At 50.0% G+C, this 20,955-nt stretch overlaps 26 non-coding genes and 3 pseudogenes across 26 annotated transcripts; all 29 read left to right on the top strand.

Moving 5' to 3' along the window:
* The first annotated feature begins 1,483 nt into the window (after positions 1-1,483).
* LOC135023728 (U1 spliceosomal RNA) lies at positions 1,484-1,647 on the top strand. Its single transcript, XR_010220655.1, has one exon. It is a non-coding gene; the product is annotated as a U1 spliceosomal RNA (small nuclear RNA).
* Positions 1,648-1,799: 152 nt separating this feature from the next.
* Positions 1,800-1,962, top strand: LOC135023723 (U1 spliceosomal RNA). The gene has a single exon (XR_010220650.1). It is a non-coding gene; the product is annotated as a U1 spliceosomal RNA (small nuclear RNA).
* Positions 1,963-2,633: 671 nt separating this feature from the next.
* On the top strand, positions 2,634-2,797 carry LOC135023513 (U1 spliceosomal RNA). Its single transcript, XR_010220457.1, has one exon. It is a non-coding gene; the product is annotated as a U1 spliceosomal RNA (small nuclear RNA).
* A 152-nt stretch (positions 2,798-2,949) lies between these two features.
* On the top strand, positions 2,950-3,112 carry LOC135023674 (U1 spliceosomal RNA). The gene has a single exon (XR_010220613.1). It is a non-coding gene; the product is annotated as a U1 spliceosomal RNA (small nuclear RNA).
* Positions 3,113-3,786: 674 nt separating this feature from the next.
* Positions 3,787-3,950, top strand: LOC135023491 (U1 spliceosomal RNA). Its single transcript, XR_010220436.1, has one exon. It is a non-coding gene; the product is annotated as a U1 spliceosomal RNA (small nuclear RNA).
* Positions 3,951-4,102: 152 nt separating this feature from the next.
* Positions 4,103-4,265, top strand: LOC135023743 (U1 spliceosomal RNA). The gene has a single exon (XR_010220667.1). It is a non-coding gene; the product is annotated as a U1 spliceosomal RNA (small nuclear RNA).
* Positions 4,266-4,939: 674 nt separating this feature from the next.
* Positions 4,940-5,103, top strand: LOC135023570 (U1 spliceosomal RNA). The gene has a single exon (XR_010220511.1). It is a non-coding gene; the product is annotated as a U1 spliceosomal RNA (small nuclear RNA).
* A 152-nt stretch (positions 5,104-5,255) lies between these two features.
* On the top strand, positions 5,256-5,391 carry LOC135023753 (U1 spliceosomal RNA; annotated as a pseudogene).
* A 698-nt stretch (positions 5,392-6,089) lies between these two features.
* On the top strand, positions 6,090-6,253 carry LOC135023591 (U1 spliceosomal RNA). The gene has a single exon (XR_010220532.1). It is a non-coding gene; the product is annotated as a U1 spliceosomal RNA (small nuclear RNA).
* A 152-nt stretch (positions 6,254-6,405) lies between these two features.
* Positions 6,406-6,568, top strand: LOC135023698 (U1 spliceosomal RNA). Its single transcript, XR_010220626.1, has one exon. It is a non-coding gene; the product is annotated as a U1 spliceosomal RNA (small nuclear RNA).
* A 674-nt stretch (positions 6,569-7,242) lies between these two features.
* Positions 7,243-7,406, top strand: LOC135023500 (U1 spliceosomal RNA). The gene has a single exon (XR_010220445.1). It is a non-coding gene; the product is annotated as a U1 spliceosomal RNA (small nuclear RNA).
* Positions 7,407-7,558: 152 nt separating this feature from the next.
* LOC135023761 (U1 spliceosomal RNA) lies at positions 7,559-7,721 on the top strand. Its single transcript, XR_010220671.1, has one exon. It is a non-coding gene; the product is annotated as a U1 spliceosomal RNA (small nuclear RNA).
* A 674-nt stretch (positions 7,722-8,395) lies between these two features.
* Positions 8,396-8,559, top strand: LOC135023490 (U1 spliceosomal RNA). Its single transcript, XR_010220435.1, has one exon. It is a non-coding gene; the product is annotated as a U1 spliceosomal RNA (small nuclear RNA).
* Positions 8,560-8,708: 149 nt separating this feature from the next.
* On the top strand, positions 8,709-8,871 carry LOC135023742 (U1 spliceosomal RNA). The gene has a single exon (XR_010220666.1). It is a non-coding gene; the product is annotated as a U1 spliceosomal RNA (small nuclear RNA).
* Positions 8,872-9,545: 674 nt separating this feature from the next.
* LOC135023569 (U1 spliceosomal RNA) lies at positions 9,546-9,709 on the top strand. Its single transcript, XR_010220510.1, has one exon. It is a non-coding gene; the product is annotated as a U1 spliceosomal RNA (small nuclear RNA).
* Positions 9,710-9,861: 152 nt separating this feature from the next.
* Positions 9,862-9,997, top strand: LOC135023752 (U1 spliceosomal RNA; annotated as a pseudogene).
* Positions 9,998-10,695: 698 nt separating this feature from the next.
* LOC135023589 (U1 spliceosomal RNA) lies at positions 10,696-10,859 on the top strand. Its single transcript, XR_010220530.1, has one exon. It is a non-coding gene; the product is annotated as a U1 spliceosomal RNA (small nuclear RNA).
* Positions 10,860-11,011: 152 nt separating this feature from the next.
* Positions 11,012-11,174, top strand: LOC135023724 (U1 spliceosomal RNA). Its single transcript, XR_010220651.1, has one exon. It is a non-coding gene; the product is annotated as a U1 spliceosomal RNA (small nuclear RNA).
* A 674-nt stretch (positions 11,175-11,848) lies between these two features.
* LOC135023567 (U1 spliceosomal RNA) lies at positions 11,849-12,012 on the top strand. Its single transcript, XR_010220508.1, has one exon. It is a non-coding gene; the product is annotated as a U1 spliceosomal RNA (small nuclear RNA).
* Positions 12,013-12,164: 152 nt separating this feature from the next.
* Positions 12,165-12,327, top strand: LOC135023697 (U1 spliceosomal RNA). The gene has a single exon (XR_010220625.1). It is a non-coding gene; the product is annotated as a U1 spliceosomal RNA (small nuclear RNA).
* Positions 12,328-13,001: 674 nt separating this feature from the next.
* On the top strand, positions 13,002-13,165 carry LOC135023548 (U1 spliceosomal RNA). The gene has a single exon (XR_010220490.1). It is a non-coding gene; the product is annotated as a U1 spliceosomal RNA (small nuclear RNA).
* Positions 13,166-13,307: 142 nt separating this feature from the next.
* On the top strand, positions 13,308-13,470 carry LOC135023634 (U1 spliceosomal RNA). The gene has a single exon (XR_010220574.1). It is a non-coding gene; the product is annotated as a U1 spliceosomal RNA (small nuclear RNA).
* Positions 13,471-14,140: 670 nt separating this feature from the next.
* Positions 14,141-14,304, top strand: LOC135023481 (U1 spliceosomal RNA). The gene has a single exon (XR_010220426.1). It is a non-coding gene; the product is annotated as a U1 spliceosomal RNA (small nuclear RNA).
* A 3,240-nt stretch (positions 14,305-17,544) lies between these two features.
* On the top strand, positions 17,545-17,708 carry LOC135023506 (U1 spliceosomal RNA). Its single transcript, XR_010220450.1, has one exon. It is a non-coding gene; the product is annotated as a U1 spliceosomal RNA (small nuclear RNA).
* A 152-nt stretch (positions 17,709-17,860) lies between these two features.
* On the top strand, positions 17,861-17,996 carry LOC135023750 (U1 spliceosomal RNA; annotated as a pseudogene).
* Positions 17,997-18,694: 698 nt separating this feature from the next.
* Positions 18,695-18,858, top strand: LOC135023512 (U1 spliceosomal RNA). Its single transcript, XR_010220456.1, has one exon. It is a non-coding gene; the product is annotated as a U1 spliceosomal RNA (small nuclear RNA).
* A 152-nt stretch (positions 18,859-19,010) lies between these two features.
* LOC135023673 (U1 spliceosomal RNA) lies at positions 19,011-19,173 on the top strand. Its single transcript, XR_010220612.1, has one exon. It is a non-coding gene; the product is annotated as a U1 spliceosomal RNA (small nuclear RNA).
* A 674-nt stretch (positions 19,174-19,847) lies between these two features.
* Positions 19,848-20,011, top strand: LOC135023751 (U1 spliceosomal RNA). The gene has a single exon (XR_010220669.1). It is a non-coding gene; the product is annotated as a U1 spliceosomal RNA (small nuclear RNA).
* A 152-nt stretch (positions 20,012-20,163) lies between these two features.
* On the top strand, positions 20,164-20,326 carry LOC135023741 (U1 spliceosomal RNA). Its single transcript, XR_010220665.1, has one exon. It is a non-coding gene; the product is annotated as a U1 spliceosomal RNA (small nuclear RNA).
* The last annotated feature ends 629 nt before the right edge of the window (positions 20,327-20,955 follow it).

Raw genomic sequence — 20,955 nt, 5'->3', positions numbered from 1 at the left:
TGCGCGCAGATAAACAGCGCAATGGTAAAAAGGAGGCATGGTTTCATAGGTAGGGGCGTGGCCTGGTGGCCTGAATCTACATTTTGTTGCTCCGGGTGTCCCGGGGGTTGGGGGCTGCACCCGGGGACTAGTGTGTGAGCGGTGCTGGCTCCTGCACAGTGACAGGGCATGGCCACCCAGCATGACGCCTCCCTTCTTGACCATGCTGTAATTGCAGTCGCACTGCAGTTCAGCGTGATCATAAAAAATGGTGTAGGCTCCTGCTGGTGCAGACTGTAGAGAAAAGCTGCTGTGACCACGCCCCCTGTGTCTCCTCCGTTGCAGACCCCATTTTGAAGCCTTGCCCCCGGACTAAGAGAAAAGAATGCCCTTGCGCACTATCCTGACTTCTCCTCCCGTCTGCTTAATTTGTGCCTTCCAACGCACAATGCGAACAACAGGTGGTGCTGCAGGGCCCACACCCTTTTACTTGCCTTACAGAACAGCTCTGGAGCTGTTACAGTGCCCAGCTGCTGCAAGAAATCAGCTTGAATGCATCAGGGGATGGGGCATGGCCAACATGAGCCCCACACCAAAGGAGGGTGGAGGTGTTTAATGCGAACTAGGGGTCATCCAAGCACTGCAAAAGGCCGCCATGCCCTGCATGCCCCTTTTCTCTTTTCATATGCAGATGAGGGTTCCAGTCAACTTTGGCCCACTGCTTGGATTTACATCACCGTATGCAAATCCGTCTGCTGCAGACCTTCCCCCAGGAGTGCTTGTACTAGTTGTTGCATATGGGCCCTCATTCCGAGTCGTTCGCTCTGTAAATTTCATCGCATCGCAGTGAAATTCTGCTTAGTACGCATGCGCAATATTCGCACTGCGACTGCGCCAAGTAATTTTACAATGAAGAAAGTATTTTTACTCACGGCTTTTTCTTCGCTCCGGCGATCGTAATGTGATTGACAGGAAATGGGTGTTACTGGGCGGAAACAGGCCGTTTTATGGGCGTGTGGGAAAAAACGCTACAGTTTCCGGAAAAAACGCAGGAGTGGCCGGAGAAACGGGGGAGTGTCTGGGCGAACTCTGGGAGTGTTTGTGACGTCAAACCAGGAACGACAAGCACTGAACTGATCGCAGATGCCGAGTAAGTCTGAAGCTACTCTGAAACTGCTAAGTAGTTTGTAATCGCAATATTGCGAATACATCGGTCGCAATTTTAAGAAGCTAAGATTCACTCCCAGTAGGCGGCGGCTTAGCGTGTGTAACTCTGCTAAAATCGCCTTGCGAGCGATCAACTCGGAATGAGGGCCATGGTTTGATATTTGATGGTGCTTCAGTATTAGGCTGCCTTCCGCCCTCCCATGTTCATCTGAAAAGATGTGGTCTCCCTGCAGTTGTTGTCCCCAGATGAGAGTTCCCTTGTGCTGCCTCAGTTGAATCTCCTTTACTTGACAGAGATGTGCCTGAGCAGCGGCCCTCACCAGCCCTATCCCAAATCATACTTATTTTGCATAGGAGATACCATGGTCATGAAGATTGTTCTCCCAGGGTGAGGTTCATTCATTGCATTCTGGGTATGCTGACCCCTGTGATTTTCCCAAATGTGGGAAACTCGACTGCATTATTTGTGGTAGTGGGGGACTGTGTTTGTGCTTTCCTCTGGTCAGCTCTGGTAAAAGTCAGATTTCTTTGTCTCAGATCTTCCTCTAGCCTTGTTCTTCTTTCGAGAGTTCCCTGGTGCTGCTTCAGTTGGATCTCCTTCACTTCACAGGGGGGAACCCGAGCAGCGACCCTCCCCAGCTCTAGCCCAACTCCTACTTACCTGCCAGGTGAGATACTATGATCATGAAGGTGCTTCTCCCAGGGCAAGGCTCAACCATTGCACTCTGGGTGTGCTGCTCCTGCGATTTCCCCAAATGTGGGAAACTTGACTGTATAATTTGTGTTTCCCCTGGTCGGCTCTCGTATAATTCAGATCTCTTTGTCTCAGGTCTCTCTCCAGCCTAGTTTGCTGTCTGTTTCCACTTCTCTTTTCTTGAGCCGCTCCCTTCTATGCCCTTGCGCACTATCCTGACTTCTCCCGTCTGCTTACTTCGTGCCTTCCAACGCACAATGCGAACTACAGGTAGTGCTGCAGGGCCCACACCCTTTTACTTGCCTTACAGAGTAGCTCTGGAGCAGTTACAGTGCCCAGCTGCTGCAAGAAATCAGCTTGAATGCTTCAGGGGCTGGGGCATAGCCAACATGAGCCCCACACCGAAGGAGGGAGGAGGTGTGTAATGCAAACTAGGGGTCATCCAAGCGCTGCAAAAGGCCGCCATGCCCTGCACGCCCCTTTTCTCTTTTCATATGCAGACGAGGGTTGAAGCCAACTTTGACCCACTGCTTGGATGACATCACCATATGCAAATCCATCTGCTGCAGGCCTTCCCCCAGGAATGCTTGCACTAGTTGTTGCATTTGGTTTGTTGTTTGGGGGTGCTTCAGTATTAGGCAGCCTTCTGCCCTCACATGTTCATCTGAAAATATGTGTTCTCCCTGCAGTTGTTGTCCCCAGATGAGAGTTCCCTTGTGCTGCCTCAGTTGAATCTCCTTTACTTGACAGAGATGTGCCTGAGCAGCGGCCCTCCCCAGCCCTATCCCAAATCATACTTATTTTGCATAGGCGATACCATGGTCATGAAGATTGTTCTCCCAGGGTGAGGTTCATTCATTGCATTCTGGGTATGCTGACCCCTGTGATTTCCCCAAATGTGGGAAACTCGACTGCATTATTTGTGGTAGTGGGGGACTGTGTTTGTGCTTTCCTCTGGCCAGCTCTGGAAAAAGTCAGATTTCTTTGTCTCAGATCTTCCTCTAGCCTTGTTCTTCTTTCGAGAGTTCCCTTGTGCTGCCTCAGTTGGATCTCCTTCACTTGACAGGGGGGTGCCCGAACAGCGACCCTCCCCAGCTCTAGCCCAACTCCTACTTACCTGCCAGGTGAGATACTATGATCATGAAGGTGCTTCTCCCAGGGCAAGGCTCACCCATTGCACTCTGGGTGTGCTGCCCCTGCGATTTCCCCAAATGTGGGAAACTTGACTGCATAATTTGTGTTTCCCTTGGTCGGCTCTCGTATAATTCAGATCTCTTTGTCTCAGGTCTCTCTCCAGCCTAGTTTGCTGTCTGTTTCCACTTCTCTTTTCTTCAGCCGCTCCCTTCTATACCCTTGTGCACTATCCTGACTTCTCCTCCCGTCTGCTTACTTTGTGCCTTCCAATGCACAATGCAAACTACAGGTAGTGCTGCAGGGCCCACACCCTTTTACTTGCCTTACAGAGCAGCTCTGGAGCTGTTACAGTGCCCAGCTGCTGCAAGAAATCAGCTTGAATGCTTCAGGGGATGGGGCATGGCCAACATGAGCCCCACACCAAAGGAGGGTGGAGGTGTTTAATGCGAACTAGGGGTCATCCAAGCACCGCAAAAGGCCGCCATGCCCTGCACGCCCCTTTTCTCTTTTCATATGCAGATGAGGGTTGAAGCCAACTTTGACCCACTGCTTGGATGACATCACCGTATGCAAATCCGTCTTCTGCAGAACTTCCCCCAGGAATGCTTGCACTAGTTGTTGCATTTGGTTTGTTGTTTGGGGGTGCTTCAGTATTAGGCAGCCTTCTGCCCTCCCATGTTCATCTGAAAATATGTGTTCTCCCTGCAGTTGTTGTCCCCAGATGAGAGTTCCCTTGTGCTGCCTCAGTTAAATCTCCTTTACTTGACAGAGATGTGCATGAGCAGCGGCCCTCCCCAGCCCTATTCCAAATCATACTTATTTTGCATAGGAGATACCATGGTCATGAAGATTTTTCTCCCAGGGTGAGGTTCATTCATTGCATTTTGGGTATGCTGACCCCTGTGATTTCCCCAAATGTGGGAAACTCAGCTGCATTATTTGTGGTAGTGGGGGACTGTGTTTGTGCTTTCCTCTGGTCAGCTCTGGTAAAAGTCAGATTTCTTTGTCTCAGATTTTCCTCTAGCCTTGTTCTTCTTTTGAGAGTTCCCTTGTGCTGCCTTAGTTGGATCTCCTTCACTTTACAGGGGGGTACCCGAGCAGCGACCCTCCCCAGCTCTAGCCCAACTCCTACTTACCTGCCAGGTGAGATACTATGATCATGAAGGTGCTTCTCCCAGGGCAAGGCTAACCCATTGCACTCTGGGTGTGCTGCTCCTGCGATTTCCCCAAATGTGGGAAACTTGACTGTATAATTTGTGTTTCCCCTGGTCGGCTCTCGTATAATTCAGATCTCTTTGTCTCAGGTCTCTCTCCAGCCTAGTTTGCTGTCTGTTTCCACTTCTCTTTTCTTGAGCCGCTCCCTTCTATGCCCTTGCGCACTATCCTGACTTCTCCTCCTGTCTGCTTACTTTGTGCCTTCCAACGCACAATGCGAACTACAGGTAGTGCTGCAGGGCCCACACCCTTTTACTTGCCTTACAGAGCAGCTCTGGAGCTGTTACAGTGCCCAGCTGCTGCAAGAAATCAGCTTGAATGCTTCAGGGGCTGGGGCATAGCCAACATGAGCCCCACACCAAAGGAGGGTGGAGGTGTTTAATGCAAACTAGGGGTCAGCCAAGCGCCGCAAAAGGCCACCATGCCCTGCACGCCCCTTTTCTCTTTTCATATGCAGACGAGGGTTGAAGCCAACTTTGACCCACTGCTTGGATGACATCACCATATGCAAATCCATCTGCGGCAGGCCTTCCCCCAGGAATGCTTGCACTAGTTGTTGCATTTGGTTTGTTGTTTGGGGGTGCTTCAGTATTAGGCAGTCTTCTGCCCTCCCATGTTCATCTGAAAATATATGTTCTCCCTGCAGTTGTTGTCCCAAGATGAGAGTTCCCTTGTGCTGCCTCAGTTGAATCTCCTTTACTTGACAGAGATGTGCATGAGCAGCGGCCCTCCCCAGCCCTATTCCAAATCATACTTATTTTGCATAGGAGATACCATGGTCATGAAGATTTTTCTCCCAGGGTGAGGTTCATTCATTGCATTTTGGGTATGCTGACCCCTGTGATTTCCCCAAATGTGGGAAACTTGACTGCATTATTTGTGGTAGTGGGAGACTGTGTTTGTGCTTTCCTCTGGTCAGCTCTGGTAAAAGTCAGATTTCTTTGTCTCAGATCTTCCTCTAGCCTTGTTCTTCTTTCAAGAGTTCCCTGGTGCTGCCTCAGTTGGATCTCCTTCACTTCACAGGGGGGAACCCGAGCAGCGACCCTCCCCAGCTCTAGCCCAACTCCTACTTACCTGCCAGGTGAGATACTATGATCATGAAGGTGCTTCTCCCAGGGCAAGGCTCAACCATTGCACTCTGGGTGTGCTGCTCCTGCGATTTCCCCAAATGTGGGAAACTTGACTGCATAATTTGTGTTTCCCCTCGTCGGCTCTCGTATAATTCAGATCTCTTTGTCTCAGGTCTCTCTCCAGCCTAGTTTGCTGTCTGTTTCCACTTCTCTTTTCTTGAGCCGCTCCCTTCTATGCCCTTGCGCACTATCCTGACTTCTCCTGTCTGCTTACTTCGTGCCTTCCAACGCACAATGCGAACTACAGGTAGTGCTGCAGGGTCCACACCCTTTTACTTGCCTTACAGAGTAGCTCTGGAGCAGTTACAGTGCCCAGCTGCTGCAAGAAATCAGCTTGAATGCTTCAGGGGCTGGGGCATAGCCAACATGAGCCCCACACCGAAGGAGGGTGGAGGTGTGTAATGCGAACTAGGGGTCATCCAAGCGCTGCAAAAGGCCGCCATGCCCTGCACGCCCCTTTTCTCTTTTCATATGCAGACGAGGGTTGAAGCCAACTTTGACCCACTGCTTGGATGACATCACCATATGCAAATCCATCTGCTGCAGGCCTTCCCCCAGGAATGCTTGCACTAGTTGTTGCATTTGGTTTGTTGTTTGGGGGTGCTTCAGTATTAGGCAGCCTTCTGCCCTCACATGTTCATCTGAAAATATGTGTTCTCCCTGCAGTTGTTGTCCCCAGATGAGAGTTCCCTTGTGCTGCCTCAGTTGAATCTCCTTTACTTGACAGAGATGTGCCTGAGCAGCGGCCCTCCCCAGCCCTATCCCAAATCATACTTATTTTGCATAGGCGATACCATGGTCATGAAGATTGTTCTCCCAAGGTGAGGTTCATTCATTGCATTCTGGGTATGCTGACCCCTGTGATTTCCCCAAATGTGGGAAACTCGACAGCATTATTTGTGGTAGTGGGGGACTGTGTTTGTGCTTTCCTCTGGTCAGCTCTGGTAAAAGTCAGATTTCTTTGTCTCAGATTTTCCTTTAGCCTTGTTCTTCTTTCGAGAGTTCCCTTGTGCTGCCTCAGTTGGATCTCCTTCACTTTACAGGGGGGTGCCCGAGCAGCGACCCTCCCCAGCTCTAGCCCAACTCCTACTTACCTGCCAGGTGAGATACTATGATCATGAAGGTGCTTCTCCCAGGGCAAGGCTCACCCATTGTACTCTGGGTGTGCTGCTCCTGCGATTTCCCCAAATGTGGGAAACTTGACTGCATAATTTGTGTTTCCCCTGGTCGGCTCTCGTATAATTCAGATCTCTTTGTCTCAGGTCTCTCTCCAGCCTAGTTTGCTGTCTGTTTCCACTTCTCTTTTCTTCAGCCGCTCCCTTCTATACCCTTGTGCACTATCCTGACTTCTCCTCCCGTCTGCTTACTTTGTGCCTTCCAATGCACAATGCAAACTACAGGTAGTGCTGCAGGGCCCACACCCTTTTACTTGCCTTACAGAGCAGCTCTGGAGCTGTTGCAGTGCCAAGCTGCTGCAAGAAATCAGCTTGAATGCTTCAGGGGCTGGGGCATAGCCAACATGAGCCCCACACCGAAGGAGGGAGGAGGTGTGTAATGCAAACTAGGGGTCATCCAAGCGCTGCAAAAGGCCGCCATGCCCTGCACGCCCCTTTTCTCTTTTCATATGCAGACGAGGGTTGAAGCCAACTTTGACCCACTGCTTGGATGACATCACCATATGCAAATCCATCTGCTGCAGGCCTTCCCCCAGGAATGCTTGCACTAGTTGTTGCATTTGGTTTGTTGTTTGGGGGTGCTTCAGTATTAGGCAGCCTTCTGCCCTCACATGTTCATCTGAAAATATGTGTTCTCCCTGCAGTTGTTGTCCCCAGATGAGAGTTCCCTTGTGCTGCCTCAGTTGAATCTCCTTTACTTGACAGAGATGTGCCTGAGCAGCGGCCCTCCCCAGCCCTATCCCAAATCATACTTATTTTGCATAGGCGATACCATGGTCATGAAGATTGTTCTCCCAGGGTGAGGTTCATTCATTGCATTCTGGGTATGCTGACCCCTGTGATTTCCCCAAATGTGGGAAACTCAACTGCATTATTTGTGGTAGTGGGGGACTGTGTTTGTGCTTTCCTCTGGCCAGCTCTGGAAAAAGTCAGATTTCTTTGTCTCAGATCTTCCTCTAGCCTTGTTCTTCTTTCGAGAGTTCCCTTGTGCTGCCTCAGTTGGATCTCTTTCACTTGACAGGGGGGTGCCCGAACAGCGACCCTCCCCAGCTCTAGCCCAACTCCTACTTACCTGCCAGGTGAGATACTATGATCATGAAGGGGCTTCTCCCAGGGCAAGGCTCACCCATTGCACTCTGGGTGTGCTGCCCCTGCGATTTCCCCAAATGTGGGAAACTTGACTGCATAATTTGTGTTTCCCTTGGTCGGCTCTCGTATAATTCAGATCTCTTTGTCTCAGGTCTCTCTCCAGCCTAGTTTGCTGTCTGTTTCCACTTCTCTTTTCTTCAGCCGCTCCCTTCTATACCCTTGTGCACTATCCTGACTTCTCCTCCCGTCTGCTTACTTTGTGCCTTCCAATGCACAATGCAAACTACAGGTAGTGCTGCAGGGCCCACACCCTTTTACTTGCCTTACAGAGCAGCTCTGGAGCTGTTACAGTGCCCAGCTGCTGCAAGAAATCAGCTTGAATGCTTCAGGGGATGGGGCATGGCCAACATGAGCCCCACACCAAAGGAGGGTGGAGGTGTTTAATGCGAACTAGGGGTCATCCAAGCACCGCAAAAGGCCGCCATGCCCTGCACGCCCCTTTTCTCTTTTCATATGCAGATGAGGGTTGAAGCCAACTTTGACCCACTGCTTGGATGACATCACCGTATGCAAATCCGTCTTCTGCAGAACTTCCCCCAGGAATGCTTGCACTAGTTGTTGCATTTGGTTTGTTGTTTGGGGGTGCTTCAGTATTAGGCAGCCTTCTGCCCTCCCATGTTCATCTGAAAATATGTGTTCTCCCTGCAGTTGTTGTCCCCAGATGAGAGTTCCCTTGTGCTGCCTCAGTTAAATCTCCTTTACTTGACAGAGATGTGCATGAGCAGCGGCCCTCCCCAGCCCTATTCCAAATCATACTTATTTTGCATAGGAGATACCATGGTCATGAAGATTTTTCTCCCAGGGTGAGGTTCATTCATTGCATTTTGGGTATGCTGACCCCTGTGATTTCCCCAAATGTGGGAAACTCAGCTGCATTATTTGTGGTAGTGGGGGACTGTGTTTGTGCTTTCCTCTGGTCAGCTCTGGTAAAAGTCAGATTTCTTTGTCTCAGATTTTCCTCTAGCCTTGTTCTTTCGAGAGTTCCCTTGTGCTGCCTTAGTTGGATCTCCTTCACTTTACAGGGGGGTACCCGAGCAGCGACCCTCCCCAGCTCTAGCCCAACTCCTACTTACCTGCCAGGTGAGATACTATGATCATGAAGGTGCTTCTCCCAGGGCAAGGCTAACCCATTGCACTCTGGGTGTGCTGCTCCTGCGATTTCCCCAAATGTGGGAAACTTGACTGTATAATTTGTGTTTCCCCTGGTCGGCTCTCGTATAATTCAGATCTCTTTGTCTCAGGTCTCTCTCCAGCCTAGTTTGCTGTCTGTTTCCACTTCTCTTTTCTTGAGCCGCTCCCTTCTATGCCCTTGCGCACTATCCTGACTTCTCCTCCTGTCTGCTTACTTTGTGCCTTCCAACGCACAATGCGAACTACAGGTAGTGCTGCAGGGCCCACACCCTTTTACTTGCCTTACAGAGCAGCTCTGGAGCTGTTACAGTGCCCAGCTGCTGCAAGAAATCAGCTTGAATGCTTCAGGGGCTGGGGCATAGCCAACATGAGCCCCACACCAAAGGAGGGTGGAGGTGTTTAATGCAAACTAGGGGTCAGCCAAGCGCCGCAAAAGGCCACCATGCCCTGCACGCCCCTTTTCTCTTTTCATATGCAGACGAGGGTTGAAGCCAACTTTGACCCACTGCTTGGATGACATCACCATATGCAAATCCATCTGCGGCAGGCCTTCCCCCAGGAATGCTTGCACTAGTTGTTGCATTTGGTTTGTTGTTTGGGGGTGCTTCAGTATTAGGCAGTCTTCTGCCCTCCCATGTTCATCTGAAAATATATGTTCTCCCTGCAGTTGTTGTCCCAAGATGAGAGTTCCCTTGTGCTGTCTCAGTTGAATCTCCTTTACTTGACAGAGATGTGCATGAGCAGTGGCCCTCCCCAGCCCTATTCCAAATCATACTTATTTTGCATAGGAGATACCATGGTCATGAAGATTTTTCTCCCAGGGTGAGGTTCATTCATTGCATTTTGGGTATGCTGACCCCTGTGATTTCCCCAAATGTGGGAAACTTGACTGCATTATTTGTGGTAGTGGGAGACTGTGTTTGTGCTTTCCTCTGGTCAGCTCTGGTAAAAGTCAGATTTCTTTGTCTCAGATCTTCCTCTAGCCTTGTTCTTCTTTCAAGAGTTCCCTGGTGCTGCCTCAGTTGGATCTCCTTCACTTCACAGGGGGGAACCCGAGCAGCGACCCTCCCCAGCTCTAGCCCAACTCCTACTTACCTGCCAGGTGAGATACTATGATCATGAAGGTGCTTCTCCCAGGGCAAGGCTCAACCATTGCACTCTGGGTGTGCTGCTCCTGCGATTTCCCCAAATGTGGGAAACTTGACTGCATAATTTGTGTTTCCCCTCGTCGGCTCTCGTATAATTCAGATCTCTTTGTCTCAGGTCTCTCTCCAGCCTAGTTTGCTGTCTGTTTCCACTTCTCTTTTCTTGAGCCGCTCCCTTCTATGCCCTTGCGCACTATCCTGACTTCTCCCGTCTGCTTACTTCGTGCCTTCCAACGCACAATGCGAACTACAGGTAGTGCTGCAGGGTCCACACCCTTTTACTTGCCTTACAGAGTAGCTCTGGAGCAGTTACAGTGCCCAGCTGCTGCAAGAAATCAGCTTGAATGCTTCAGGGGCTGGGGCATAGCCAACATGAGCCCCACACCGAAGGAGGGTGGAGGTGTGTAATGCGAACTAGGGGTCATCCAAGCGCTGCAAAAGGCCGCCATGCCCTGCACGCCCCTTTTCTCTTTTCATATGCAGACGAGGGTTGAAGCCAACTTTGACCCACTGCTTGGATGACATCACCATATGCAAATCCATCTGCTGCAGGCCTTCCCCCAGGAATGCTTGCACTAGTTGTTGCATTTGGTTTGTTGTTTGTGGGTGCTTCAGTATTAGGCAGCCTTCTGCCCTCACATGTTCATCAGAAAATATGTGTTCTCCCTGCAGTTGTTGTCCCCAGATGAGAGTTCCCTTGTGCTGCCTCAGTTGAATCTCCTTTACTTGACAGAGATGTGCCTGAGCAGCGGCCCTCCCCAGCCCTATCCCAAATCATACTTATTTTGCATAGGCGATACCATGGTCATGAAGATTGTTCTCCCAAGGTGAGGTTCATTCATTGCATTCTGGGTATGCTGACCCCTGTGATTTCCCCAAATGTGGGAAACTCGACAGCATTATTTGTGGTAGTGGGGGACTGTGTTTGTGCTTTCCTCTGGTCAGCTCTGGAAAAAGTCAGATTTCTTTGTCTCAGATCTTCCTCTAGCCTTGTTCTTCTTTCGAGAGTTCCCTTGTGCTACCTCAGTTGGATCTCCTTCACTTCACAGGGGGGTGCCCGAACAGCGACCCTCCCCAGCTCTAGCCCAACTCCTACTTACCTGCCAGGTGAGATACTATGATTATGAAGGTGCTTCTCCCAGGGCAAGGCTCACCCATTGCACTCTGGGTGTGCTGCCCCTGCGATTTCCCCAAATGTGGGAAACTTGACTGCATAATTTGTGTTTCCCCTGGTCGGCTCTCGTATAATTCAGATCTCTTTGTCTCAGGTCTCTCTCCAGCCTAGTTTGCTGTCTGTTTCCACTTCTCTTTTCTTGAGCCGCTCCCTTCTATGCCCTTGCGCACTATCCTGACTTCTCCTCCTGTCTGCTTACTTTGTGCCTTCCAACGCACAATGCGATCTACAGGTAGTGCTGCAGGGCCCAGACCCTTTTACTTGCCTTACAGAGCAGCTCTGGAGCTGTTACAGTGCCCAGCTGCTGCAAGAAATCAGCTTGAATGCTTCAGGGGCTGGGGCATAGCCAACATGAGCCCCACACCAAAGGAGGGTGGAGGTGTTTAATGCAAACTAGGGGTCAGCCAAGCGCCGCAAAAGGCCACCATGCCCTGCACGCCCCTTTTCTCTTTTCATATGCAGACGAGGGTTGAAGCCAACTTTGACCCACTGCTTGGATGACATCACCATATGCAAATCCATCTGCGGCAGGCCTTCCCCCAGGAATGCTTGCACTAGTTGTTGCATTTATTTTGTTGTTTGGGGGTGCTTCAGTATTAGGCAGCCTTCTGCCCTCCCATGTTCATCTGAAAATATATGTTCTCCCTGCAGTTGTTGTCCCAAGATGAGAGTTCCCTTGTGCTGCCTCAGTTGAATCTCCTTTACTTGACAGAGATGTGCATGAGCAGCGGCCCTCCCCAGCCCTATTCCAAATCATACTTATTTTGCATAGGAGATACCATGGTCATGAAGATTTTTCTCCCAGGGTGAGGTTCATTCATTGCATTTTGGGTATGCTGACCCCTGTGATTTCCCCAAATGTGGGAAACTTGACTGCATTATTTGTGGTAGTGGGAGACTGTGTTTGTGCTTTCCTCTGGTCAGCTCTGGTAAAAGTCAGATTTCTTTGTCTCAGATTTTCCTTTAGCCTTGTTCTTCTTTCGAGAGTTCCCTTGTGCTGCCTCAGTTGGATCTCCTTCACTTTACAGGGGGGTGCCCGAGCAGCGACCCTCCCCAGCTCTAGCCCAACTCCTACTTACCTGCCAGGTGAGATACTATGATCATGAAGGTGCTTCTCCCAGGGCAAGGCTCACCCATTGTACTCTGGGTGTGCTGCTCCTGCGATTTCCCCAAATGTGGGAAACTTGACTGCATAATTTGTGTTTCCCCTGGTCGGCTCTCGTATAATTCAGATCTCTTTGTCTCAGGTCTCTCTCCAGCCTAGTTTGCTGTCTGTTTCCACTTCTCTTTTCTTCAGCCGCTCCCTTCTATACCCTTGTGCACTATCCTGACTTCTCCTCCCGTCTGCTTACTTTGTGCCTTCCAATGCACAATGCAAACTACAGGTAGTGCTGCAGGGCCCACACCCTTTTACTTGCCTTACAGAGCAGCTCTGGAGCTGTTGCAGTGCCAAGCTGCTGCAAGAAATCAGCTTGAATGCTTCAGGGGCTGGGGCATAGCCAACATGAGCCCCACACCGAAGGAGGGTGGAGGTGTTTAATGCAAACTAGGGGTCAGACAAGCGCAGCAAAAGGCCACCATGCCCTGCACGCCCCTTTTCTGTTTTCATATGCAGACGAGGGTTGAAGCCAACTTTGACCCACTGCTTGGATGACATCACCATATGCAAATCCATCTGCGGCAGGCCTTCCCCCAGGAATGCTTGCACTAGTTGTTGCATTTGGTTTGTTGTTTGGGGGTGCTTCAGTATTAGGCAGCCTTCTGCCCTCCCATGTTCATCTGAAAATATGTGTTCTCCCTGCAGTTGTTGTCCCTAGATGAGAGTTCCCTTGTGCTGCCTCAGTTGAATCTCCTTAACTTGACAGAGATGTGCCTGAGCAGCGGCCCTCCCCAGCTCTATCCCAAATCATACTTATTTTGCATAGGAGATACCATGGTCATGAAGATTATTCTCCCAGGGTGAGGTTCATTCATTGCATTCTGGGTATGCTGACCCCTGTGATTTCCCCAAATGTGGGAAACTCGACTGCTTTATTTGTGGTAGTGGGGGACTGTGTTTGTGTTTTCCTCTGGTCAGCTCTGGTAAAAGTCAGATTTCTTTGTTTCAGAGCCTTGTTCTTCTTTTGAGAGTTCCCTTGTGCTGCCTCAGTTGGATCTCCTTCACTTGACAGGGGGGTGCCCGAGCAGAGACCCTCCCCAGCTCTAGCCCAACTCCTACTTACCTGCCAGGTGAGATACTATGATCATGAAGGTGCTTCTCCCAGGGCAAGGCTCACCCATTGCACTCTGGGTGTGCTGCCCCTGCGATTTCCCCAAATGTGGGAAACTTGACTGCATAATTTGTGTTTCCCCTGGTCGGCTCTCGTATAATTCAGATCTCTTTGTCTCAGGTCTCTCTCCAGCCTAGTTTGCTGTCTGTTTCCACTTCTCTTTTCTTCAGCCGCTCCCTTCTATGCCCTTGTGCACTATCCTGACTTCCCCGTCTGCTTACTTTGTGCCTTCCAACGCACAATGCAAACTACAGGTAGTGCTGCAGGGCCCACACCCTTTTACTTGCTTTACAGAGCAGCTCTGGAGCTGTTACAGTGCCCAGCTGCTGCAAGAAATCAGCTTGAATGCTTCAGGGGCTGGGGCATAGCCAACATGAGCCCCACACCGAAGGAGGGTGGAGGTGTTTAATGCGAACTAGGGGTCATCCAAGCGCCGCAAAAGGCAGCCATGCCCTGCACACCCCTTTTTTATTTTCATATGCAGACGAGGGTTGAAGCCAACTTTGACCCACTGCTTGGATGACATCACCATATGCAAATCCGTCTGCTGCAGGCCTTCCCCCAGGAATGCTTGCACTAGTAGTTGCATTTGGTTTGTTGTTTGGGGGTGCTTCAGTATTAGGCAGCCTTCTGCCCTCCCATGTTCATCTGAAAATATGTGTTCTCCCTGCAGTTGTTGTCCCCAGATGAGAGTTCCCTTGTGCTGCCTCAGTTGAATCTCCTTTACTTGACAGAGATGTGCCTGAGCAGCGGCCCTCCCCAGCCCTATCCCAAATCATACTTATTTTGCATAGGAGATACCATGGTCATGAAGATTGTTCTCCCAGGGTGAGGTTCATTCATTGCACTCTGGGTATGCTGACCCCTGTGATTTCCCCAAATGTGGGAAACTCGACTGCATTATTTGTGGTAGTGGGGGACTGTGTTTGTGCTTTCCTCTGGTCAGCTCTGGTAAAAGTCAGATTTCTTTGTCTCAGATCTTCCTCTAGCCTTGTTCTTCTTTCGAGAGTTCCCTTGTGCTGCCTCAGTTGGATCTCCTTCACTTGACAGGGGGTGCCCGAGCAGCAATCCTCCACAGCTCTAGCCCAACTCCTACTTACCTGCCAGGTGAGATACTATGATCTTCACTGTTAGGGCAATCAGGATGTGGAATTCCCTGCCAGGGAAGGTGGTAATGGCGGACTCTGTAATTGGATTTAAAAAAGGAATGGATACATTTCTGAATGAAAAAGCTATCCAAGGTTATAATACTTAAAATATCAACATGGTTAATCCGGGGGTAACATGAGTTATAGTAGCTAACTAGTCATAAAACATTATTCAGCAAGTATGTAGAATCATCACAACTTAAAACAGGTTGAACACGATGGGCAATTTGCCTCTATTCAACCTCAAAAACTATGTTACCATATGTTACTATATTACTATGTTACTGTAGTATACAGAACACCACAATGTAATGAGCAGTGATAGTGAGCACTGATGAGGATACTAGAACTGACACTGAGCAGCAAGATGCAGCACTGGACTATTAGTAATGTACTGTAGTATGCTGAGCACCACAATGCAGCACAAGACAATGAGCAGTGATACTGAGCACTGATGAGGATACTACTGAGAACTGACACTGAGCAGGAGAGACACACTACTAGTATTACTGAGCAGCAATAAGTAACCACTGATACTGAGCACTGATATTGAGATTTCCACTGAGAGAACATAGCCACGTCCTCTCCGCTCTCTCTTCAATGCACGAGTAAAAATGGCGGCAACGCGCAGCTCTTTATATGGAATCCGAATCTCGCGAGAATCCGACAGCGGGATGATGACATTTTCCCTTGTTCAGGTTTTCCGAGTCAGGCAGGAACAACCGAGCCTGCCTCGGACCAGTGTAAACCACGTGGAGTTCGTCGGGAATTCGGTTCTCGGAGAACCGAACCCGCTCCTCTATATATACTATATTACTATGTTACTGTAGTATACAGAACACCACAATGCAATGAGCAGTGATAGTGAGCACTGATGAGGATACTAGAACTGACACTGAGCAGCAAGATGCAGCACTGGACTATTAGTAATGTACTGTAGTATGCTGAGCACCACAATGCAGCACAAGACAATGAGCAGTGATACTGAGCACTGATGAGGATACTACTGAGAACTGACACTGAGCAGGAGAGACACACTACTAGTATTACTGAGCAGCAATAAGTAACCACTGATACTGAGCACTGATATTGAGATTTCCACTGAGAGAACATAGCCACGTCCTCTCCGCTCTCTCTTCAATGCACGAGTAAAAATGGCAGCAACGCGCAGCTCTTTATATGGAATCCGAATCTCACGAGAATCTGACAGCGGGATGATGACATTTTCCCTTGTTCAGGTTTTCCGAGTCAGGCAGGAACAACCGAGCCTGCCTCGGACCAATGTAAACCACGTGGAGTTCGTGGGGAATTCGGTTCTCGGAGAACCGAACCCACTCCTCTCTACCTTATACCCATCAATTGTTTTTATTTTCAATCTAAGCCCCTGCAGTTTTCTGTAAGCATCTGCTTCGCTATGATGATCAACAAGTCACAAGGGCAAACACTCAGGGCTTGAGGCGTAGATCTTAGGACCAGCTGCTACAAGCATGGCAGAGGTGTCACTATCACTGGTGACACCCAGAGAGGTGGCGAGGGAGATTGTAATGCAGTGCGCGCAGATAAACAGCGCAATGGTAAAAAGGAGGCATGGTTTCATAGGTAGGGGCGTGGCCTGGTGGCCTGAATCTACATTTTGTTGCTCCGGGTGTCCCGGGGGTTGGGGGCTGCACCCGGGGACTAGTGTGTGAGCGGTGCTGGCTCCTGCACAGTGACAGGGCATGGCCACCCAGCATGACGCCTCCCTTCTTGACCATGCTGTAATTGCAGTCGCACTGCAGTTCAGCGTGATCATAAAAAATGGTGTAGGCTCCTGCTGGTGCAGACTGTAGAGAAAAGCTGCTGTGACCACGCCCCCTGTGTCTCCTCCGTTGCAGACCCCATTTTGAAGCCTTGCCCCCGGACTAAGAGAAAAGAATGCCCTTGCGCACTATCCTGACTTCTCCTCCCGTCTGCTTAATTTGTGCCTTCCAACGCACAATGCGAACAACAGGTGGTGCTGCAGGGCCCACACACTTTTACTTGCCTTACAGAACAGCTCTGGAGCTGTTACAGTGCCCAGCTGCTGCAAGAAATCAGCTTTAATGCATCAGGGGATGGGGCATGGCCAACATGAGCCCCACACCAAAGGAGGGTGGGGGTGTTTAATGCGAACTAGGGGTCATCCAAGCACTGCAAAAGGCCGCCATGCCCTGCATGCCCCTTTTCTCTTTTCATATGCAGATGAGGGTTCCAGTCAACTTTGGCCCACTGCTTGGATTTACATCACCGTATGCAAATCCGTCTGCTGCAGACCTTCCCCCAGGAGTGCTTGTACTAGTTGTTGCATATGGGCCCTCATTCCGAGTCGTTCGCTCTGTAAATTTCATCGCATCGCAGTGAAATTCTGTTTAGTACGCATGCGCAATATTCGCACTGCGACTGCGCCAAGTAATTTTACAATGAAGAAAGTATTTTTACTCACAGCTTTTTCTTCGCTCCGGCGATCGTAATGTGATTGACAGGAAATGGGTGTTACTGGGCGGAAACAGGCCGTTTTATGGGCGTGTGGGAAAAAACGCTACAGTTTCCAGAAAAAACGCAGGAGTGGCCGGAGAAACGGGGGAGTGTCTGGGCGAACTCTGGGAGTGTTTGTGACGTCAAACCAGGAACGACAAGCACTGAACTGATCGCAGATGCAGAGTAAGTCTGAAGCTACTCTGAAACTGCTAAGTAGTTTGTAATCGCAATATTGCGAATACATCGGTCGCAATTTTAAGAAGCTAAGATTCACTCCCAGTAGGCGGCGGCTTAGCGTGTGTAACTCTGCTAAAATCGCCTTGCGAGCGATCAACTCGGAATGAGGGCCATGGTTTGATATTTGATGGTGCTTCAGTATTAGGCAGCCTTCCGCCCTCCCATGTTCATCTGAAAAGATGTGGTCTCCCTGCAGTTGTTGTCCCCAGATGAGAGTTCCCTTGTGCTGCCTCAGTTGAATCTCCTTTACTTGACAGAGATGTGCCTGAGCAGCGGCCCTCACCAGCCCTATCCCAAATCATACTTATTTTGCATAGGAGATACCATGGTCATGAAGATTGTTCTCCCAGGGTTAGGTTCATTCATTGCATTCTGGGTATGCTGACCCCTGTGATTTTCCCAAATGTGGGAAACTCGACTGCATTATTTGTGGTAGTGGGGGACTGTGTTTGTGCTTTCCTCTGGTCAGCTCTGGTAAAAGTCAGATTTCTTTGTCTCAGATCTTCCTCTAGCCTTGTTCTTCTTTCGAGAGTTCCCTGGTGCTGCTTCAGTTGGATCTCCTTCACTTCACAGGGGGGAACCCGAGCAGCGACCCTCCCCAGCTCTAGCCCAACTCCTACTTACCTGCCAGGTGAGATACTATGATCATGAAGGTGCTTCTCCCAGGGCAAGGCTCAACCATTGCACTCTGGGTGTGCTGCTCCTGCGATTTCCCCAAATGTGGGAAACTTGACTGCATAATTTGTGTTTCCCCTCGTCGGCTCTCGTATAATTCAGATCTCTTTGTCTCAGGTCTCTCTCCAGCCTAGTTTGCTGTCTGTTTCCACTTCTCTTTTCTTGAGCCGCTCCCTTCTATGCCCTTGCGCACTATCCTGACTTCTCCCGTCTGCTTACTTCGTGCCTTCCAACGCACAATGCGAACTACAGGTAGTGCTGCAGGGCCCACACCCTTTTACTTGCCTTACAGAGTAGCTCTGGAGCAGTTACAGTGCCCAGCTGCTGCAAGAAATCAGCTTTAATGCTTCAGGGGCTGGGGCATAGCCAACATGAGCCCCACACCGAAGGAGGGAGGAGGTGTGTAATGCAAACTAGGGGTCATCCAAGCGCTGCAAAAGGCCGCCATGCCCTGCACGCCCCTTTTCTCTTTTCATATGCAGACGAGGGTTGAAGCCAACTTTGACCCACTGCTTGGATGACATCACCATATGCAAATCCATCTGCTGCAGGCCTTCCCCCAGGAATGCTTGCACTAGTTGTTGCATTTGGTTTGTTGTTTGGGGGTGCTTCAGTATTAGGCAGCCTTCTGCCCTCACATGTTCATCTGAAAATATGTGTTCTCCCTGCAGTTGTTGTCCCCAGATGAGAGTTCCCTTGTGCTGCCTCAGTTGAATCTCCTTTACTTGACAGAGATGTGCCTGAGCAGCGGCCCTCCCCAGCCCTATCCCAAATCATACTTATTTTGCATAGGCGATACCATGGTCATGAAGATTGTTCTCCCAGGGTGAGGTTCATTCATTGCATTCTGGGTATGCTGACCCCTGTGATTTCCCCAAATGTGGGAAACTCGACTGCATTATTTGTGGTAGTGGGGGACTGTGTTTGTGCTTTCCTCTGGCCAGCTCTGGAAAAAGTCAGATTTCTTTGTCTCAGATCTTCCTCTAGCCTTGTTCTTCTTTCGAGAGTTCCCTTGTGCTGCCTCAGTTGGATCTCTTTCACTTGACAGGGGGGTGCCCGAACAGCGACCCTCCCCAGCTCTAGCCCAACTCCTACTTACCTGCCAGGTGAGATACTATGATCATGAAGGTGCTTCTCCCAGGGCAAGGCTCACCCATTGCACTCTGGGTGTGCTGCCCCTGCGATTTCCCCAAATGTGGGAAACTTGACTGCATAATTTGTGTTTCCCTTGGTCGGCTCTCGTATAATTCAGATCTCTTTGTCTCAGGTCTCTCTCCAGCCTAGTTTGCTGTCTGTTTCCACTTCTCTTTTCTTCAGCCGCTCCCTTCTATACCCTTGTGCACTATCCTGACTTCTCCTCCCGTCTGCTTACTTTGTGCCTTCCAATGCACAATGCAAACTACAGGTAGTGCTGCAGGGCCCACACCCTTTTACTTGCCTTACAGAGCAGCTCTGGAGCTGTTACAGTGCCCAGCTGCTGCAAGAAATCAGCTTGAATGCTCCAGGGGATGGGGCATGGCCAACATGAGCCCCACACCAAAGGAGGGTGGAGGTGTTTAATGCGAACTAGGGGTCATCCAAGCACCGCAAAAGGCCGCCATGCCCTGCACGCCCCTTTTCTCTTTTCATATGCAGATGAGGGTTGAAGCCAACTTTGACCCACTGCTTGGATGACATCACCGTATGCAAATCCGTCTTCTGCAGAACTTCCCCCAGGAATGCTTGCACTAGTTGTTGCATTTGGTTTGTTGTTTGGGGGTGCTTCAGTATTAGGCAGCCTTCTGCCCTCCCATGTTCATCTGAAAATATGTGTTCTCCCTGCAGTTGTTGTCCCCAGATGAGAGTTCCCTTGTGCTGCCTCAGTTAAATCTCCTTTACTTGACAGAGATGTGCATGAGCAGCGGCCCTCCCCAGCCCTATTCCAAATCATACTTATTTTGCATAGGAGATACCATGGTCATGAAGATTTTTCTCCCAGGGTGAGGTTCATTCATTGCATTTTGGGTATGCTGACCCCTGTGATTTCCCCAAATGTGGGAAACTCAACTGCATTATTTGTGGTAGTGGGGGACTGTGTTTGTGCTTTCCTCTGGTCAGCTCTGGTAAAAGTCAGATTTCTTTGTCTCAGATTTTCCTCTAGCCTTGTTCTTCTTTCGAGAGTTCCCTTGTGCTGCCTTAATTGGATCTCCTTCACTTTACAGGGGGGTACCCTAGCAGCGACCCTCCCCAGCTCTAGCCCAACTCCTACTTACCTGCCAGGTGAGATACTATGATCATGAAGGTGCTTCTCCCAGGGCAAGGCTAACCCATTGCACTCTGGGTGTGCTGCTCCTGCGATTTCCCCAAATGTGGGAAACTTGACTGTATAATTTGTGTTTCCCCTGGTCGGCTCTCGTATAATTCAGATCTCTTTGTCTCAGATCTCTCTCCAGCCTAGTTTGCTGTCTGTTTCCACTTCTCTTTTCTTCAGCCGCTCCCTTCTATACCCTTGTGCACTATCCTGACTTCTCCTCCCGTCTGCTTACTTTGTGCCTTCCAATGCACAATGCAAACTACAGGTAGTGCTGCAGGGCCCACACCCTTTTACTTGCCTTACAGAGCAGCTCTGGAGCTGTTACAGTGCCCAGCTGCTGCAAGAAATCAGCTTGAATGCTTCAGGGGCTGGGGCATAGCCAACATGAGCCCCACACCAAAGGAGGGTGGAGGTGTTTAATGCAAACTAGGGGTCAGCCAAGCGCCGCAAAAGGCCACCATGCCCTGCACGCCCCTTTTCTCTTTTCATATGCAGACGAGGGTTGAAGCCAACTTTGACCCACTGCTTGGATGACATCACCATATGCAAATCCATCTGCGGCAGGCCTTCCCCCAGGAATGCTTGCACTAGTTGTTGCATTTGGTTTGTTGTTTGGGGGTGCTTCAGTATTAGGCAGTCCTCTGCCCTCCCATGTTCATCTGAAAATATATGTTCTCCCTGCAGTTGTTGTCCCAAGATGAGAGTTCCCTTGTGCTGCCTCAGTTGAATCTCCTTTACTTGAC

The sequence above is a fragment of the Pseudophryne corroboree genome, unplaced genomic scaffold (genome assembly GCF_028390025.1).
Source record: "Pseudophryne corroboree isolate aPseCor3 unplaced genomic scaffold, aPseCor3.hap2 scaffold_400, whole genome shotgun sequence".
NCBI lineage: Eukaryota > Metazoa > Chordata > Amphibia > Anura > Myobatrachidae > Pseudophryne > Pseudophryne corroboree.
The sequence above is the reverse complement of the archived record's forward strand: the minus strand, read 5'-3'. Positions and strand labels throughout refer to the sequence as shown.